The sequence below is a fragment of the Triticum aestivum genome, chromosome 3A, assembly GCF_018294505.1.
Source record: "Triticum aestivum cultivar Chinese Spring chromosome 3A, IWGSC CS RefSeq v2.1, whole genome shotgun sequence".
NCBI lineage: Eukaryota > Viridiplantae > Streptophyta > Magnoliopsida > Poales > Poaceae > Triticum > Triticum aestivum.
In genome coordinates, this window is record NC_057800.1 from 228,802,443 (window position 1) to 228,808,664 (window position 6,222).

At 45.0% G+C, this 6,222-nt stretch overlaps 1 long non-coding RNA gene across 3 annotated transcripts; it reads left to right on the top strand.

The window, feature by feature from the left end:
* The first annotated feature begins 1,313 nt into the window (after positions 1-1,313).
* Positions 1,314-5,107, top strand: LOC123061069 (uncharacterized). 3 transcript variants are annotated; one of them, XR_006428468.1, is made up of 4 exons: positions 1,314-1,685; positions 1,790-1,906; positions 2,283-2,484; positions 3,206-5,107. It is a non-coding gene; the product is annotated as an uncharacterized lncRNA (long non-coding RNA). The 3 variants fall into 3 exon arrangements; XR_006428467.1 differs by having other exon boundaries at positions 2,283-2,360; XR_006428469.1 differs by having other exon boundaries at positions 1,796-1,906; positions 2,283-2,360.
* The last annotated feature ends 1,115 nt before the right edge of the window (positions 5,108-6,222 follow it).

Genomic DNA, 6,222 nt, shown 5'->3' on the forward strand with positions numbered 1-6,222 from the left:
TGCCATTTCAATATGCACCCTTGTGCACAATATGAGATCATTTGAACAAACTATGCCATGAATGTGGCCATATGTTTGATCATTGGCTTGAAAGCCATGGATCTTCATAGATGATAGCTCATTTCTGAGAACACTTTTTAAACAGAATTGCCGTATTACAAGTTTATTATTTTTCCTGGTAACTTGGTCACATATGATGACACAATGCGAAGGTTTTCCAATTATTTATTTTTTTTAATTTTTTATGCCCGTTTCAAAATGTAGTCAAAACGGCGGGAATGACCGTTCCTAGTTAGTGGGTGAATCTTGGAATTTATTTGGTGTTTCTCTGATTAAATAGATACTTTTGTACCTAGAAATGATTTTTTGGAAAAAATAAATAGCAAACTATGAGGCAGCCGTAGTTCAAATTTGACCCGCTTCCAGTTGAAACGGCGAAAATTTGTCTTTTTCACCAAAGGTGGATCAAAACTTTTGACACCTAAGCATTTGGTCAATTGTGCATTAAATATGGCCTAGTATTTTATAAAAATGATTTGGTCTAATTTTGCAACAATTATTTGGTAGGGTCCTTCACAAAAAAACTCATTTTGGGCACTCGAAAAATGGAAATGATTTTTTTGCGCAATGAAGAAGAAAACCTCCAAATCAACATTGTTTGTCATCCCAAGATACACACATGTGCACACTATTGGTTAATTTTAATAAACTATAAGAAGGTAATATGTTGAATGTTACCGGAAATAAGAGGGTAAAAAATATAAGAGAAGCAAAAGGAAAAAACCAAATCATAGGCTTAATCCTGATTGGTGGAGTCAGTTGTGGCATGGATCATTGACATGGCGAACATCCGTCCATCCATACATCCATCCATCTATCTATCCTTCCGTCTATCCATCCCACCATCGCAGCATACCCCTCTCCCCTCAAGCTCGAACCCCACCCAACCCCTCTCTTTTGTGCGAACCCTTAGCGTCCTCCCTTGCTGCCGCCACCTCCAGCCCCCAATCCCGGTGACCAGCACACCAACATGACCCGACGTCCGGCGAGATCCCGACAATACAGCAGCCGCCCTTCCCGCTGCGGCTCCGAGGTAGGTAGCAGCAGCCCCTCCCGCTGCCCAGGCTGGTAGCAGCCCCTCCCGTCACCCTCCTCAATCTAGATCCCTCGCCGCCACCCACCTCCACCACACCTCCCCTCCCCACCTCGATGCAGAACCCCCTTCGCCCCCTCATCACTACCACCCACCCCTTAGATCCTCGCCCCAGATGCAGAACCCCCTCGTCCCCCCCCCCCCCCCCCCCCCCGTTGCCACCACCCACCCCTCAGATCCTCGCCGCCACCCACCTCCACCGCCGCCCTCACTCTCCCCTCACCCCCTCGTCCTCGACCAACATCGCCGCCTGCCCTTCCTACACCCCGGAGGCGGCCTACACCCTTGACCACGAGACGAGCGATGTCCTCATCCTTCTCGGCCGGTGGCGAGGAGAGACGGCCAAGGAGCTCGGCGACCTCGCGCTCTTCCTCGCCCTGCTCTACCGTCCGGCCTCCGGCTGCTCGTGGTCGACCTGCACAGCCTCCTCTCTCTCCAGTCCGTCGTCTGTTGCTCCCACACCATGGAGCTCACCACCACCGGTGGTGATCTGCTTCTTCCTGACCATGGAGGTGTGCATCTTCCATTCAAGGTGCCCATCTTCCCCTATCCTCTTCATTCGATTTCATTTGATCCAGCCACCATCTTCAGTTCCACCCTGATGCTGATGCGTGCTTGATTCCCTTCCCCACGCAGCTGCAGCTCACCGACGAAGGAGTCTTCCTCCTGAGCGCCCACACGGAGGAGTTGCAACAACCCTGGATCTGTCCGTTGGCCCTGTTGATTTTTGTTGAAGGTCGTCGGGCTTTTCAGGTACATCAATGTCCAACTTTGGTTGCTGTTTGTACTGTTTGTTCACATTTAAGTATAAGTTAAGCAACCATGTCAAGGGTAACCTAAGAACACTTGCTTATAAGAATGAACTTGACTTACTATATATACCCAAGTGAAGATGTACTGTTACTAATTTACTATGCCAATGAATTTTATATATGTGAGATTAGAATTTAAGTGCCATCATTCATCTAATGGTATCTTGTTCTATGTGATAATTGTTCACTATTGAGGGAAATACATATACTCTAGTTGTCATGCAGTGCATGTTGTTCATTATTTTGAGGAGAACACCACCTGGAGACCGGTGTTCCGAGGAGACTGCGATGCTTAATTTGCGTTTGTTTGATTGTAGTGAGGCGCTGGAAGAGCACTCCCCATGCTTGTCTTGAGGAGAACACCACCTAGGACTTGGTGGCTGACATTTGAGAAGGTCAGGCAACACCTCGACATTCCAGAGTGGCAAGCAACTGCAAATACATCTTCTTTTGTCAACTGCAATATATACCCAGCTATAAAGAAACCACTTGAAGAAAATATTTAAGAGAGGCAGGCAGGTCGTGTAGACTTTCTTGCATTTGTGCATAGCTACTTTTTTTGAAACCATTTGTGCATAGCTATGATCATGAATGTTGCGATGCAAGTTATTAAAAGAATGATAATACCTCTTAATGCCTCGTCTTTTCAAAAACTAGCTAGCTAGTCAAGCATTTCTTTTTTAAGTTTGATACTAGTGTTATTGTTGGAGATATATAGTGGAAAACAACATCCATAGTGGTATAGATTGTTCCAGTTCAAGATATGCTTATTATTGAATTAGCTGGTCCTAAAGAATGCTCCGCCTAAGCTTTCCTTAGTGCCTGGTTCCATATCCTAAAAATTGCAATGCAGGTGAAAAGATTAAATACCTCGTCATGCTTACAATGGTTTACATTGAATTATTATTTTTGTAATCTATCTTTCTATACTGGTTCCAAGTGCTTGAGTAGCACCTCTGAGACAATCTCACTTGTAGTTAATTAGTGGCTTTGTCGTTTGTGTTTGTGCATTCTTTTTTCCTAGGCATCATTCATGGCCGTCTAGTAGTCGACATACTTCTGGTTCCATTTAGTATATGCAGGTAGCAACAGCTTAAGTGTAATGGAGTTGTTGTTACTTTGTGCCTGCTTCGTTAGAGTTTGCATCATCTCCTTGTTTTTGTAGCACAAATGCCTGCACTATTCTTGTTCCGAACCTTTGATCCTGATACTGATTGTATTTGTCTTGATCGAATTATAGGCAACATGGTGACTCTAGTGCGGACAAGATGCTCACTGAGGTGCCCAAGTACAAGCAGACCACGCCCTAGGCGATCTGTTCTTCTTTCTTGCTTTTTACCCATGAGAATTAATATCTCGAGATGGTGGGTTAAGTGTATGGATGGCCCCTGGTGAAGTTTTTTGCTGTGATGCTCTGTTTTGGGGTTAGTCAGTAGTACTCTGTGATGTTCCGGTTCTCCTAGCATGGGGCATATATTATTGTGCTATGAATTGTTTGCATGCCCTTTTGGATGCCGGTTTCGGCTGCTGCATCTGTGCTGATAGTTTTTGTGCAGTGGGATGTTCAGTTTGGTGCATAAGCCTGGCATCCTCAAATTTTCATTGGTGTTCTCTCGTGTTCTGTTTTAGTTTGTTGAATGTAATTTAACATTATAAATTGTTGAAAGCTTTGTTCAAATTTGACACTCCTTGATATCTCTAGCTTGAGATATCATTGAAAAGCTTCCTTTTGCTTGATATAACCATTGGTGTATGTTCTTCTAATACTCCAATTGTTGATCAATATCTTACTCCTGTAGTTGTCCTACCGTAGTACTCCTATAGGAGTAGATGTGTACTCCTGTTGTTTGTCCTACCTGTAGTGCAGAGATGGAGTAGTTTGTCCTGTGTGTGTACTCCTGTAGTTTTTTGCAATTAAATTTTCACAAATGGCCAAAGCTTTCCACTATTCATATTTCCTAAAAAAGAAACATAAGCTCTTGAATTACTCATATTGTTCCAATGTTCATATTTCAGTAAACCATATTATTCCACTGTTTGTATCATGGATCACACATACTCCTATTCATGCTTTTTGAAAATTGTTTTGAGTACCATGGAGTACTATCTGATCATGAGCTAACTTTTCATGTCAACCATTTTTTCACTGCAGCAAGTATACTGAAACTAAAATTGAGCTGAAAGTTTAAGTACCTCCAAAATTGAGCTGCTGCTGGAATCACCAAATTATGCATGCAACCATTTGTTCACTTCGGCTAGTGTACTGCTGCCGTTTTTGCTTTCAAGTACTGCTACTACTGTTATTGCTTTCAGTACTATTGCTGCTGTTGCTTCTCAGTATGGCTACTGCTATTGCTTCTCAATAATGCTGCTGCTGTTGCTTCTCACTACTGCGGATGTTTCCCTGCTGTTGTTCAAATCAAAATTGTTGTTGTTGTTGCTTCTTAGTACTGCTGTTCTTTTCCTATTGTTGTTCTAGTCAAAACTGCTGCTGCTTCCCTCCTGCTATTTCAAATTGCTTCTACTGTTGTTTAAGTCAAAACTTAGAGCCCCTGTAGCTTTGCTCAACCCCTAAATTGTTGTTGTTATTTTAAATTGCTCAATTATTTGAATTGCCACTGCTACTATCTCATTTTAACTAGCTGGAGGACAAAAAGCATTGTACTAGCTAAATTTGTGTCATCATTCTAATCTAAATAACTGTCATTTTTTGAATGGTCTCTTCTTGGTTTATTGGTTCCAGTTTTTCTAATTCTTCTCTGCTGATTTTTTAACGCTAATTCTTCTCTATTGATACATGTAACAGGGCGACCGTGGAAGGCATATCACCATTCTGTTAGCCCAGTCCTAACAGGAGCAGGTGCCTAGTTTACGATCGCTATCGAAAGAGCTCCATGTTGAAGAAACATAGCTCGCAAACGTATCTTGTTATTACACATGTGGAGCTTGTAACCGTGATTGCCATCCTTTTAGAGCTTGTAGCTAGTTATTACACTTGTAGAGATTCTGGTAGAGCTTGTATATGTTGGAGCTTAATTACGTGTAGAGCTTGTAGATCTTGTAAAGTATTGCATATGTTATTTGTACAACAGGAGCTCTGTACTGAATCTGGAGTATTACGTGTGTTTTTTGTTTGTGCCAATTTAAATACTGGTTATTTATTTACTGTTAAATTGAAATATGAAGAATATGACCTTGGTAGCTAGGACCCACTTACCAGAACCTGACAACTGGGACCCATTTGACTAGTGGAAAAAAACTGAAATTCTGTTACCCTCACCCCCTATATAGAGGCGCGTCATTTTTCTTCCTCCTGCTGCCGCCCGAACCCACCTCCGCCCAGCGCGCCGCCCCGATCCCAACTCCATCCAGCGTGCCGCTGCCACTATCCCCTCCTCCCAGAGCGCCTCCGCCTTCCCCAACCCCGGCCGCCTCCCTCCACCATGCACCGCCATCCTCCTTCCCTAACAATGGCCGCCGCCCTCCACCATGTGCCGCCCTCCTCCTTCCCTGGCGCCAGCCGCCGCCCTCCATCGCGCGCCGCCCTCCTCCTTCCACGGCGCCGGCCGCCTCCCTCCACCACGCGCCGCCCTCCTCCTTCCCCTGCGCCGGCCACCTACCTCCATCGTGCAGATCCACTCCATCCCCGTACCCCTCCTTCATCCTGCTGGGAGATCTCGTGTGCCGCCCTCTGGCAGCCGGTGATGCTTCCCCGCCACCATTCTGCCTCCTTCCCGATGGGGCAACGATGCCACGCGTACATGAAGTTCATCGCCGCCACCTCAGGCCGTTCAATGTCGACGTCTTGGATGCGCCATGCTCCAACACCATGGCTTGGGCTTCAGCAGCAAACAATGGAGCCTACAGGAGGAGCCGCGGGGTTGAGGACGTCCTGTTCGATAGTACAACTGCTTGCTCGGCCGCCGGTCACTCAAGGAGGTGAGTGCATGTCACCCCCGTGCGCTTCCATGGATGTTGTTGTCTGATACATCTCCCTCTCTGATTGATCTCGCATGATTTCTGTAGCTTGTCATTGCCTACCGTGCAACAATCAAGCATGTGCTAATTGTGACTAAGGTTGCACTGCCCAACAATACAGGCAGCAGTTTCACACTACAGGTAAATGACATTGCCTCTGAGATAATTATCTTGCAAATGATCAACAAGAAGATTTACAGTTTATTTATGTATTTATTTAGCTCCACCCAATACTGTAAAAATGCATGAGTCTAATACCCTGTGGCCTAGCTGACCGAA